This window comes from Ambystoma mexicanum, chromosome 2q, assembly GCF_040938575.1.
Source record: "Ambystoma mexicanum isolate Mex_15411 chromosome 2q, UKY_AmexF1_1, whole genome shotgun sequence".
In the NCBI taxonomy this organism is placed as follows: Eukaryota; Metazoa; Chordata; class Amphibia; order Caudata; family Ambystomatidae; genus Ambystoma; species Ambystoma mexicanum.
This window is the reverse complement of record NC_090924.1, coordinates 330048414-330062881: the sequence shown is the minus strand read 5'-3', so window position 1 is coordinate 330062881 and position 14468 is coordinate 330048414. Positions and strand designations below refer to the sequence as shown.

At 50.8% G+C, this 14468-nt stretch overlaps 1 protein-coding gene across 4 annotated transcripts in view; it reads right to left on the bottom strand.

Annotated features, from left to right (window-relative positions):
• The window catches only part of TSC2 (TSC complex subunit 2), a 1437517-nt gene that overhangs the window by 382833 nt on the left and 1040216 nt on the right, over positions 1-14468 (bottom strand). The window lies entirely within an intron of this gene.

The following is a 14468-nucleotide window of genomic DNA, read 5'->3' as shown; positions in this document are numbered from 1 at the left end:
TACAACATGCACTCAGACAACCGCATCGAATGTACCCCCGAACTGAAGTGGTAGCATGAGATTTGCAGACACCACTGTTCATTGAAAAGCTGTAAAGGAAATCTGACAGGTGCAAAGTGATACAATAAGGAGAAGGGAACAAGTTACTTACCTGTAACTGTTGTTCTCCAGCATGGGTCTGGCATGGATTCACATGCTCATGAATGACAATGCATTACTTACCGTAAAAGCATTTCTGATGGTTGTATCTGCTTAGATTCACATGCTGTGCATAGGTCTGACATCCAGTGGTCACTGCGGAGTATTGCATTTTGTTTTTCGTAGTCGAAAAGGGGACGTCAACAAGGCGTGTCTGTAACACTATCCCTATAGTGACGTGCGTTGTACCCATAATCCCTCACGCGTCAAGGTCCCTCTGTTTGTATTTTTCTGCCCTGAGGGAGCCTTCTAGACGTGAGTGAGTACAGAAAAGAGAGATATAGAAAAGGATGTCTATGTTCCTTCCATCCGAGCGGGGAGGAAGGGTGGGCGCATGTGAATCTAAGCAGATACAACCATCAGAAATGCTTTTACGGTAAGTAATGCATTGTCTTCTGATGTTTGTCAATCTGCTTAGAATCACATGCTGTGCATAGACTAGCGAGCAGTACCCGGAGTTGGAGGTGGGTTGTGAGAAGGAACAGTAGAGAAAAGATGTCTTAATACTGCTTGTCCCACCTGGGAATCAGATCTAGAGTGGGCATCTAGACAGTAGTGTTTTGTAAAGGTGTGTACAGAACTCCAGGTTGCCGCTTTGCAGATGGACTCAAGGGGAACATTTGCAATGAATGTTATGGATGCCCCAGTGCCTCGAGTAGAGTGTGCTCTTGGCTTGAAGGGTAGTTCTCTCTTAGCAAGAGTGTAACAGAGAGTGATGCATTGTACAATCCATCTAGATATAGTGGATTTTGAAACTGCATCTATTTCTCTTCCTGCTGCCACCGAGACAAGGAACTGATTAGTCTTTCTCAGTGGACTAGTTCTTTCCATGTAAAACATGACAGCTCTGCACACATCAAGTGTATGCAGGCTTTTTTCTCCTAGATTTGAAGGATTTTGAAAGAACGTTGGTAGTTCTATAGACTGGTTGACATGGAATTTGGAGATGAATTTCGGTGCGAACCTTGGGTGTGTGCGTAGAACCACTTTATCCTTGTGAACTGTTACAAAGGGGTCTAAAACCGAAAGAGCCTGTAGTTCACTTACTCTCCTAATGGAGGTAATCGCTATTAGGAAAGCAGTCTTAAGAGTGACATCTTTAAGAGTTGCCTTGTGCATGGGTTCAAAGGGTGACCCCATGAGCCTGGTGAGTACCACATTTAGATCCCAGCCGGGAGCTGGGTTTGCTATTGGAGGGTGTATTCTCTTTACCCCTTCCATGAAGGCTTTGATTACTGGGATCTTCCACCACGATACTTTGAGTTGTGAAGTGGTGTAAGCAGAAAGCGCTGCCAGGTGTACTTTAATAGAATTGAATACTAGACCCGAGTCCAGTAAATGGGTCAGGTACAGAATAATTTGTGTGGGAGAGCAGTCAACGGGGTTGATACTCTTCCCTCTACACCAGATGACAAATCTTTTCCATTTGCTAGAATAGCAGTGACGAGTGTTAGGCTTTCTGGCCTCTCTGAGGATGTCCATGCACCTCTGTGGAAGTTGTAAATGTCCAAATTCTATGACCTCAGGAGCCAGGCTGCTAAATTCATGGTCTGAGGGCATGGGTGCAGTGTCCTGCCCCTGTCTTTTGACAGCATGTTGTACGGGCAGGGCAGTTTCACTGGAGGAGATAGAGACATCTCCAACAAGTGAGCGAACCATGGCTGTCGGGCCCACATAGGGGCCACCAGTATCATGGTAACTTGTTCCTGGTGCATCTTGTGCACTATCTTGTTGAGAAGGGGAGTCGGGGGAAAAGCGTAAACAAATTTCCCTGACCATGGAATCGATAGACCGTTCCCCTTGGACTGGTTCTGGGGGGTACCTGGAGGCGTAATCTTGGCATTGAGAGTTTTCCAGAGTTGCGAACAGGTCTATTTCTGGGAAACCCCACTGTGTGAAGACGTCGAAGACGATGTCTTCTTGTAACCGCCATTCGTACTCTACGGGCAGGGGGAAGTCTCTGCTGAGTTCGTCTGCTAGCAGATTGAGTTCCCCTGGTACATGTTGTGATAGTAGGAACATGTGTTTGAGAGCCCACTTCCAGATGTTCTGGGACAGCTTGGACAGTCCTGGAGAGTGAGTGCCCCCTTGCTTGTTGAGGTAGTACATGGCTGTGGTGCTGTCTGTGAGGACCATCACTGTCTTTCCTTGTAGGTGTTCCTGAAAGGCTTTCAGTGCTTTGAACACCGCTAGTAGTTCCAGCAGGTTTATATGCTTGGATGCTAAGCTCGGAGTCCACGCTCCGTGAGCAGTGTGATGGGATAGGTGAGCCCCCCATCCTGTAAGGGATGCGTCTGTGGTTAGAGTGGCTTTCACTGCGGGTGTGGCAAAAGTTTTCCCTAATAACAGGTTTTCTTTTGTCCACCACAGTAGCGAGAGAACCATGGCCTGCGAGACCACCACTAGATCGTCCCATTGTCCGCTGGCCTGACACCACTGGCTGTTGAGCCACTCTTGCATTGGGCGCATGCGCAGGCGCGCGTGAGGTACCAAATAAATACATGACGCCATCATTCATAGCAAGCGCATTGCTTTGCGTACCGTCACCTCTCGACCTGCCACATAATGGGGGATCTGAAACAGCATGTTTTGGACCCTCTCGTTGGAGGGGAAGACGAGGCCGTCCTTTGTTCGAATTAGAGCCCCTAGGAATTGTTTGATTTGGCTGGGGTCTAAGCTGGACTTTTTTTCGTTGATGGAGAAGCCCAGTTGGAACAAAAGGTCTACAGTCTTTTGGGTATTGGAGAAGCATGTTTCGTAAGAATCCCCTGTTATGAGCCAGTCGTCGAGGTAAGGGTATACCGGGATGGATAACCTACGCAGGTGGGCCGCTGCCACTGCCAGTACTTTCGTGAATACCCTTGGTGCAGATGCTATCCCGAAGGGTAGTACTCTGAACTGGTAGTGTTTGTTCTCTATCTTGAACCTGAGGTATTTTCTGTGCGCTGGCAACATTAAAATATGAAAGTATGCATCTTTCATGTCCAGTGTTGTCATGTAATCCCCCTGTGATAACGGTGGGATTACTTCCTGCAAGGTCACCATACGAAACTTTTGGGGTTTGACAAACTTGTTCGCTGGGCGCATATCTAATACAGGGCGCATGGTTAAGTCCTTTTTGGGTACAAGGAAGTACACTGAATAAATACCTTCTGTTACCTGAGATAGGGGGACAGCCTCTATAGCTTCTTTTTTCAGTAGCTCTTCTACTTCTTGTAGAAGAATGGTGAGGTGTTCCGGTGTCATGCGTCGGTTCTGTGGGGGTCTGTACTTCGGGGAACCGTTGAATTCGATGCAGTATCCGTGGGCTATGGTGGATAATACCCAGCGGTCTGACGATATTCCCTCCCATGCTGAAAGGAATGATGTTAGCCGGCCCCCGACCGGTGATGCATGGGAGGGGACCCGAATCTTCGGGTCATTTGTTGGTATTGGGCGTGGAACCTTTGGGGCTGGAGCCGCGACCTCTTCCCCTGCCACGGCGTTGGCCTCTTTGACTGAACTGGTTGTTGTTACCCTGGTTAGAGGGCCAGTTGGTAGCAGAGTAAAATTGCTGTTGGTTTTGCTGCTGGCGTTGGCCAGGAAAGGAGCGTCTATTGCCATAGCCGCCTCTGTTAGGGGGCCTAGAAATTTGGTCAAGAGTTTTGATGGTATCAAACTCTTTCTTCGCATGTTCTAGGGCCTCATCAACTGCTTTCCCAAACAGATGGGTTTCTTCTATGGGCTTATTTATCAGGGAAGCCTGGGTTTCCAGCTTAAATCCCGAATTGCGCAGCCAGCCATGGCGTTTGAGAAGTGTTCCCTGAACCAGGGAACGGCCAGCCGTCTCTGCGGCATCTAAGGAGTTCTTTACGATGCCCTGGGGTTCTGGTGCGTCCTCTGCTTCGCTGCGCAGCTTGCTCCACTGTGCATCTGAGTAGCTAGCTAGTAGGGAATTGTTATTTGCGATCCTAGTTGAAAAGGCGGCGGACGTCGTGATTCTCTTCCCAAGTGCGTAGAGCTTTTTGCCCTCTTTGTCAGATGGTGCCTCACTGGTGGATAGTGGCACCCCTGCTCTTTTCCTTGTATTAGTAACTACGAGGGAGTCCGGAATAGAATGGCCTCTGATGTACAACGGGTCAGAGGGCGAAGGGCTGAAGAGCTTTTCTATCCGAGGGTTGACCCCTCTGACTAAGGCAGGATTGGAAAGGGAAGGAGTTATTCTTCTCTTTATAGAAGCCAGGAGCGGAATAGACTGACTAACAGGGGCTTTTTCTTTAATAACTTTCTCTACAAAGTCTATGTCAGGAAGAGTCTCCCTTGTGTCTATTTCAAAATGCGCTACTGCCTTGCGCAATAGTGCATTAAGTGAAGGTTGGTCATCTATGGGAGAGGTGTTTCCAATAGGTGAATCCTTGGGAGGAGAAGGGTAAAAGACATCAGTGCACTGATGGGGATTGCCAAGGCTGCGAGGTAGCTGTATCTTCTTCGAAAGCTCCTGCACTAGTGTAAGGATCTTCTTCAAACCCCTCTTCCTCATGTTCTTCCTCTCAATCCAAACACTCATCATCTTCCTGGAGGTATTGCTCCTCTTCCGTGAGGACATATACGTCTGTAGAAGGGGGAAACAGCCTAGGAATTTTGACCCTAGGGTCATCCTGGGGCCATTCTCTTAGTCTTTTGGGTGTGGGTGGGTTTTGGTTTCCCAAAAACCTTTCCATTTTCTCCAGACAAGAATGGAGTCTTTCAAGGGTCTCATGGGGGACCCCTGAATAGTCTAGAGGGGGGATATCCGTATTTTCACCTTCAAAACGCTTAGAACGCTCCCACAACGTCGAAGAAAGGTTTCCGTCGCCATCTGAAAAGCCCTCCGGTAGTTCCGAAGTGCCTTTAGATGAAAGGGGCAGTTCCTGGCTACTCTTATGCTTTTTCGGCGTTTCTATAGCTTTTTGTGTGGTATTCGACGTTTGTTTCGTCGTCCGCTTATGTGTGTCTTCGGAAACAATTCTCGCCAGGCTCTCGACAACGAGTTTGTCAGTAGAGGACTCTGGTGTCAACGTTGCCTGCGTTACGCGTTGTTCCTCGACGGCCACTCTATGGAGCGTTACGTCGGATGATTTTGGGGTAGCGCCCGTGTTTGATGAAAGCCCAATCGCTGGTCGCGACTGCGTTTGCGGGTGGGGCTTGAGACCCTTATGGTCTGAGGTAGACGCCGGAGTGCCCTGCGTCCCCTTCGGCGCTGATGGATCCTTCGTCTTCGACGAAGAAGAGCCGTGGGTTGTGTGCTTAGGCCTATAGGGTCTGTGTGCGTCCCTGTCGCAGGGGTGTTCATCCCCATGAGCAGGGCGTGAGCCGAGCCCGTCGGGGCCGGGGACGGACGTCGAGGAGCGTGAGCGCTCCTTCTGGGGGTTAATGACTTCCGTAACGAACGTCGAGTTATCACCCTCCTCGTCACTTTCTGTAACAGCGGCGGCGGGTGAGGAAACTGACTTCGACATAGCGTAGTCCGCCCACCTCTTAACTTTGCGTTCTTTAAGAGTTCTTGGTTTCAAGAGCTTACAGGCCGCACAGCTGTCCTCCTTATGATCGAGGGGCAAGCAATGATTACAGAGCTTGTGTTTGTCCTTCCAAGTGTATTTGCCCCTACAGCGTGAGCAAAACTTAAAAGGTGTCCTCTCCATAGCTGAGGCAATAATAACTGGTGATAACAACCCCAAGGGAAAGATAGGGGAGAAAGAAAGACATTCTCAAAGAGAAGATAAAAGTTCGAACCCCCACTCTCCCTACTGTATGTTGGCCGGCGAGGCCAGGCCACGTGTTCGGCAGCGCCGAAGGATCTCCTCCGTCTCTTCCTCTCCGTCGAAAACTTGCTCGGCGGAGAAACAGCTTCACAGCTAACGTCGAGGGGAGGGATCTTTAACAATATCATAAGTATAATTAAGGACCGAGGTACGATAGTAAGTATTTGCAATGTCTCTCTAGGAGCTCCGCGTAAGGCGACCAGAAGCTGGGCGGTAAAAAACAATCTGAGGGACCTCGACGCGTGAGGGATTATGGGTACAACACACATCACTATAGGGATAGTGTTACAGACACGCCTTGTCGAAGTCCCCTTTTCGACTACGAAAAACAAAATGCAATACTCCGCAGTGACCACTGGATGTCGGACCTATGCACAGCATGTGATTCTAAGCAGATTAACAAACATCAGAAATAAGAATACATAGCAGTATACACATGCACAAACACGGGAGGTGGCAACAAGCTCAGCATTAAGCAATACAACAACTCAACATTAAGCATCTCTTACCTCCTCCCAAGCCTCACCTTAAGCGAACAGGTTGCGCAGCACTGCTTGGCGGACCCTGGACTCCTCCGAGTCCCGATCGACGCAGTAGAATCTTGTGAAGGTGTGCGTCAACCTCCACGTAGCAGCCCTCCAGATTTCCAGCAGGGGCACACCAGACAGGAACGCTGTGGTAGCAGCGATCGCTCTGGTCGAATGGGCTCTCGGACGGCCGTGCAGCGGTCGGTTTGCCAACCGGTGACAGTGCATGATGCAGCCAGAGAGCCATCTGGAAATGGAAGCCTTTCAGAGAGCCTTCCCTTGATTCACAGGCCCAAAGTTCACCAACAGCTGCGATGTCTTCCGAAAACTCTTCGTGCGGTCCACGTAGAATTTCAGCGCTCTAGCCACATCCAGCAAGTGCAAAGTCCTCTCGGCCGGAGACGAAGGCGACGGGAAGAAAACTGGCAACACCAAGGGCTCGTTGAGGTGGAAGTCCGACGGCACCTTGGGCATAAAGGAGGGGTGCGTCCTCAGCACCACCCTCGTGTTGTGAAAAGTCAAGTATGAAGGCTTGCAAGATAAGGCCTAGATCTCTCCCACTCGTCGTGTGGAGGTGATGGCCACGAGAAATGCTGTCTTCCACGACAAGGACTTCAATGGCGCCGGATGCATAGGCTCGAATGGGGCCCCCATGAGCCTGGTCAACACCACGTTGAGCTCCCACGCGGGGGCAGGAGCCTTCACCGGCGTGAACGATCGGAATAGTCCCTTCATAAATTCCTTCACCAGGCGATGAGACCACAAGGACGCCCGTCCTGTAGTTCTGGTGTATCGGGAGATGGCCGCCCGATGTATCTTAATGGAGGCGTGAGCCAGTCCAGCTTTGGCCAGCGACAGTAGGTACGGCAATACTTGAGGGGCCGTAATCCGCAGAGGGTTAATCTTCTGTGCACTGCACCAGACAGAGAACCTCTTCCACTTTTGTCCATAGCATTTGAGAGTTGAGGACGCCCTGACTTTTGCAAGAACCTCTCTGCAGTCAGCCGGGATATCGTATCCTCCAAACTCTAGTGCTGCAGGAGCCAAGCCTGCAAGTTCAGCGACTCTGGGTCGTGATGAAGAATGGCGCCTCCTTCTCTGGAGAGAAGATCTGTGTCCGTCGCCAGCTTGCTAGGTGGGGACGCTGACAAGTCTAGAAGGTCCGGGAACCAGATCTGTCTCAGCCACGCCGGTGAGACGAGGATCATCCTGCACCTGGACCTCTTGAGCTGGTTGATGAGACGGAGCAGCAACAGCAATGGAGGGCACGCGTACAGGGACCCATGCTCCTCGGCTGTGCGAACCTGCTGGCGAACCTCTGGCACTTGGAGTTCGTCGCTGTCGCGAACAGGTCGATCTGGGGTTTGCCCCATCGTTTAAAGAGCCGATCCACCTGGTCCTGGTGTAGTTCCCACTCGTGGCACGAGCGCAGCTCCCTGCTGAGTGAGTCGACAATGGCGTTTTTTATTCCTGCCAGGTGGAACCAGAAACATCACCTGGGCGACGGCCCAGTGCCACAGATCCTGGGCCTCCTTGGATAGGGCTGGGGATCTGGTGCCTACCTGCTTCCGCATGTAGGACATCGTGGTGGTGTTGTCGGTGAAGATCCTCACCACTTTGTCCTTGAGGGATGGAAGGAACGATTTGAGCTCCCAGAACACGGCTCGTAGCTCCGGGATGTTGATGTGGAGAGACCTCTCCTCCGGGAGCCAGAGGCCTCTTGCGTGGAGATCTCTGGTGTGGGCCCCCCATCCCTCCAGGGAGGCGTCCGTCGTTACCGTCTCAAGATACGCCAGGGTCTGGAAGTCCATGCCTGCCGTGAGGTGCGCACGGGCACCCCACCATAGAATTGCCCGACGAAACTCCTCTCGAGCGGGATCCTGTCTTCAAAGCTGCCCGCCGCTTGAATCCAGCGGGCGTCGAGGAACTCTTGTAGCGGACGCATCCGAAGTCTGCAAAGGGGCACAAGGTAGATGCCTGAGGACATCATCCCGAGGAGGGACTTGATGGACCTCACTCTGGCCACATCCGTGGCTAACAGGCGCTGCACCTTGCCCAAAATGGCCTTCGTCCTTTCTTCCGACGGCAATGCCAATCGCGTCACTGTATCGAGCTTCGCTCCCAGAAACAGTGCCACCTGCGACGGGACCAGATGGGATTTGGGGTAGTTGATGGCTAATCCCAGCTCCGTGAGCAGGCGGACGGTCCACGCTGTGTGTTCTACGGTGAGTTCTCTTGACCTTGCACGGATTAGCCAGTCATCCAGGTAGGGGTAGACGTGGATCCCTTGTAGGCACAACTGCACCGCCACAGGTGCGAGGCACTTGGTGAACACCCTGGGTGCCGACTTTAATCTGAATGGCAGGGCTCTGAATTGGTAGTGACGCCCCTGGACTACGAATCTGAGGAACTTTGTGTCCTTTTAGAATGGGGATGTGGAAGTAAGCATCCTCCAGGTCCAGTGACGATAGGATGTCGCCCTCCTCCAGCTGTCCCAGCACGTGCTGGAGGGTGACCATCCTGAATTTCTGTGCCTTGATTTACTTGTCAAAACGACGCAGGTCCAGGATGGGGCGCCAACCGTCTGTCTTCTTTCTGACGAGGAAGTATCTTGAGTATACTCCGGAGCCCAGGAGCCTCTTGGGGACGAGCTCCATGGCACCTTTCTTGAGCATCGCCCTTACCTCCAACAGCAGTTGAGGGACGTGATTCTCCTTCCTGGCCACGAGAGGAATACAAGGACACTTCTTTTGAAATTCTAGCGAGTGTCCGCGGGCCAGGGTGTCCAGCACCCAACGGTCGGTGGAGATGGACTCCCACACGCTGACAACCTTCGTCAGCCGGTCTCCCACCGGGGTGCTTCGGTGGGGGCCCGACGCTACGGCCGGTTCAGTCCTGCTTGGAAGAGGCCTTGCCGCCTTGGCCTCCTTGCCGACGAGACCCTCCTTGCTTGCTGCGGCCTATGCAGGCCTCCTGGGACGAGGAGCGGGCCGCCTGGCGGTAAGTAGAAGAGCCACCCCTGGATCCCTTGGAGGCTCCCTGTCTGCCTCCGGAGCTCCGAAAGGGCCACCGTTGCTGAAGGACTCCTAGGGCTCGGGCTGTTTCCGTGTCTGTCTTGATGGCCTGGAGGGACTCATCCACCGTCTTTCCAAACAGGTTTTTGCCGTCAAACGGCATGCCCAACACTCTGGTCTGGACGTGTCGCCTTGAGCCATCCTTGTCGTCAGAGGCAAACCCTGTTGCCCAGTTGGCGAAATCCGGTATCTGCAATGTCCGTTGCCACAGTTATGGCGTGATCCGACGCCACCTTGCCTTCCTGCAGAATCTGTAGGTCCTCCGCCCTTTTGTCGTCCAGTAGGAAGTCTAGCAGAGGAGCTATCTTGAACCATAGCTCCCTGTCGTAACGGGCCACAATCGCTAAGGCATTGGCCGCCTTAATCGTCGCCGCCGCCGACGAGATGACTCGTCGTCCCAAGGAGTCCAACTTCTTGCCCTCGCTGTCTGGCGGGGAAGTGGAAGTTGAAGCCGCCGCACCCGCAGCTTTCTTCTTGGCTGCTGCTGAGACGAGAGAGTCTGGCGTGGGCTGGGCCCTGAGGCACAAGGGAGCGGCATTGTGGACCCGGTACTTCTTCTCGTACCTGTCCCTTTTGGAGGGTGTCGTGGAAGGATTCTTGAGGATAGCCAGCCCCTCGTCCCAGATGTCGTCGAGCAACTGCACCGCGAGGACCGTCTTTCTCTTGGCCTCTCGTCGTTGGTAAAGAAAACCTTCCTTTTTCTGTTCTTCAGGACAGAGCTGGAAGAGCTCGGATGCCCTGGCTATCATGGCGTGAAAAGAGCCAATTTCGTCGGGCGGAGAGGCCCGAGAAGGGGGGTGATGATGGGATGTCCGTTGCATCATCGCCGCCATCGTCGTCCGTCCCAGTCGCTGTATCCGTCGCCGTATCCTCCCGAGGGTCCAGCGAGGAGGATGAGGGGTCCACAGGCCTCACGGGCACGAAGGGCAGCGCGGGGTGGACTCAACTCCGCTTGTTCGGAGGGCTTCCCGACGGCCCTGGTTCTGGTTCCTCCGTCGGGGTCCTTGGTAACCTCGTCCTTATCTCAGTACATAAGGATTGGATCGCCAACAAAATAGCCGCCGAGCTATCCTGGGGCTCGGGTAATGGCTGCGACGGACAGGATGGCTGCTCCACTGGGCCCTCGTCGCCATCTTCGATCACATCAGCGGGAACCTTCCCCTGGGATCGAACTTTCTCGAACCGCTCGTTGAGGCCTACGAACCTCTCGTTGAGGCCTTTCACGGTTTCCACCGGATCTTCCTCGGAGGCTGACTGAATCCGAGTCCGTAATGGCCACCGCCCCACCCCTGTTTTTCCACAGGGGGTCTTAACGATGGTCTGGAAAGAGGATTCCCTCCGCGGTGGCAGGGAAACTCTGGGCCCCGAGGCCGCCTCCATTGGCGTAGCCTCTGCCAGCTGCGCCAGGGCCGCTGCGACAACCTCGATAGAGGCCTTTGCCGATTGGATCAAGGCCCTCACCACCTTAGGTACGTCCTAGGCCTTCGCTTTGGGGGGAGGGTCATCGCCTCGCTCCCCCTCGGCTCCCTTCGAGATCGACCGGGGCCTTTCCAGAAGCTTACCCGGGTTCTCGGACTTCCTCTTCCCCGAACCAGAGCGCTGGCTCGTGGTCGATCATGCCGGGGAAGTCGCGCCCTGCCTGGCAGCCGAGGAGCCTGACCTTCCAGCGCTCCCGGTGCCCACGGACTCGCGGTGCTTGGCCTTCTGTTGGGCCCCTGTCGCCGGGGCGCCCTCACAGGACTTAGAAGACCGCTCAGACTTTTTCTTCGCCTTCTCACCTGCTGTGCCCTTCTCCAGCCAGGCGGCGAGACGGGAACGATCTTGCTTGGTCTGTTCCGACAGGTTCTTGCAGAACGCACAGTCCTTCTCCACGTGCGTCTTGTCCTCATGAAGGCAGTAGAGACATCTCGAATGCTCGTCCTCCTTGAAAACATTTTGCAATCCGCATCCTGGGCAGTTCCTGAACAGCTTAGATCCGGGCGTCGAGCTTCCCTTGTCCTGGGCCATGTCCGTTGAGGTAGGCCACAGATCTTCTGGAATCCTCCAAGAAGCGTAACTCGACAAATACTTCACTCTTGAGGGGCGTAGAAGAATTCCGAAACGGGTCCCCGTTAGCGGAAGTAGAAACGGTGGAGCTTGAGGCTCGATAAAACCGAAAAAATGAGAAAATTCTCCTGAAAAAGCGCAAAAACGCAGTAAAAGCTCGAGAGCTAAAGCACGAGGACTCCCAACACTTGAAAGTGCGGTAAAAATCTGAGGATGGCTGCTAGGGGAGGGGCTTAGGGAGAGGGCAGTCATTGGCTGGGGGCAGTATGACCCAGAGATCAGTGATTGGTTACTACTAAGAAAGAAAGATCAGAAACGAAACCGATACTGATTTTTTCTTTACCGAGGATTCCCAGCCTGACGATGGGGAATATTCATGAGCATGTGAATCCATGCCAGACCCCATGCTGGAGAAACACGATGACGCACTGAAACAATATAAGAATACTTAAAGAATGAAGATGTAACTAAAGAAACAAGAGTAAGCCTATATACGAGTGAGAAGAAACCATGCACACAAAGATGATAAGTAACCAGATGAGTAGTAAATGTATATACGCAGAAACACAAGGTAGATGAGTCACACAGAAACTAGCTGAAGTAGAAAATATAACACGGGTAGCGGCCATGTTGAAAAGATGGATGTCGGCTCTCAATACAAGTAAGTGAAAAGCTTGAAGGAGAGAGACCTTGGTTGCAGAGCTGACAGACGCAGAAAAATGGATTTGCACTCCAACAAAGGTGTTGGCTAGAGATCAAGGATGATACAGCTATAAACAATTGTAGATTACAAAGGGACTCCATGAGGATAAGCAATATATGCAGGACATATTTCTCTTAGATTAAGTAAACAAGCGAACATTTGTGAATGCCAAGTATTGAACAATTAAAGATGCAAAAAGCATATGTGAGTTGGAGCAACCAAGTCTCCAGAGGCCGAAGAGGGTAATGACACCTGACATGATTGAATCAAAGAGTACTAAATAGAAAGGCGAAATGGACAAAATCATCGTCTCTTCACGTGTGGTGCAAGACCAGAGAACAAGCCCCAGACGAAGAGAACGATGTACCTTAACTCCCCTTAAAGTTCCAGGGAAGAGAACATTCAGCAACGTCAAGCACAAAGAAGAAGGCTGAAGGCTTTGCTGATGAGAGATGGTAGGCTAATTGGGCATGTGGGCAGTAATCCGACGTTCTCTGCACCTGGGTTACATTTTGCTTACATGCTGCTAACGAGCCGAATGTCCAAGTTTGGGAGAGAATGCCAAGCAATTATGAGGGCTATGCAATGGTGAGCACACATTGTTGCAGGGGCCAATACGCTGTTGCTATGCTGCTATAATCTGTATTATACGTAGTTAGAGGAGGTTCAAGGTGTGCCTACCATATGTTACTAACACCTACATAAACTATAAGTAGATATGTTCCCCTAACCAATCCCTCCACCCAATAGGTTTAATTATTTGCCATGTCGGATGACATTAAAGCTGATGCACATCGGGGTATAAAGCCTTTGTGTAACTGAAATATGATTCAGAGTGTGTGGACAACGATTTGTTATTCTCCAGGTTTCCCTACTTTATTGCACTGATAATAAAGTAGTATTTTCTCGTTGAGTCTGTCCGGTTATTTGGGTCTGACATCATTTATTATGGTAATCCCACTCTGCGCATAAGAACGCTCAAAGGTGCTGCTGCACAATATCCTCTGGAACTCCACTTTCCTGCAACTGTACCCTATCCTCACCTGTTACAGCTGGCTCCTAGGCAACTAGGGTCCTTCTGCCTCTGAGATCACTCATGCTTTAGAATAGGGAAGAATTCTAAAAGATAAGGTTGCTGTCTTGATAATACAGCAAGTGTAAAGGTACTTAAAGTTACAACACTAACTCATGTACACGTATCTCTGAAACAGAATAAGTTACAAAGTGTTACAAAAGTTATTACTTACCTTTAAGTTGCTGGTTGCTCCTATAAAAGGTATATACGTTGCTTTACTTTGAATAGCGTTCACTCCTAAAGTAAATGCATTATTACCGTTTTATTCTTCTTAACTGAATGATTGTAAAAGCTTACCAATAGGGTTTACATACCTTGAATACACGTGTGTTTTTCTTAAAGTGTACCATTGGGTTTTGCTGCTTCAGTGCATTACTAAAAGACTCTTGGAGTTAATACTACTGGTCAGTGAGTTGCTTGTAGCCCCTCTGATAAGTATATGGGTCCTTACTTACCCTGAACGGTGTATTGCCTTCGTAAAAGTTTGCTCAGAGTTCTTACTTACCCTAGAATTGTATTCTACACTTATGAAAAGTATCCTGGGTTAAACTATCAATTCAGTGGACAGAAATAGTGTAATTGTTTAAATAACAATAGGTTATATTGACCTTGAATACATGCGGCACTTCTTAAACTGTATCATTGGGTTGGGATTTCCCTGAATTGCTTTAGTGCACTTCTGAAATAGTTTCACAGTGTTCATACATATCCCCGAGTAGCTTAAGGCCCCTGTAGAAAGCATACAAGTTAACTCGCTCTCTCTGAACTGTGTTCTTAAAAGTAACATTGGTGTAGTAACTGTATCCATGCTTGATAGAAGAAAGTTACATATGTTGCAAGATACACCTGTAACAGTGTTGGTCTAATTAGGTGATTCTGCAAGTGAATCACACTATGCTCTGACCAATAGGGTCTGCTACTCTTGAATTACTTCTGGTATTCTAAAAGTATAACTAACCTGGTCTTATTCTCAGAGAATAGCCTGGTGCAATTCTGAATGTATAACCATAGATTTTACTCACCTTGACTTGCTTAATGCTCCTCTGAATAAGGTTATACGTTGCC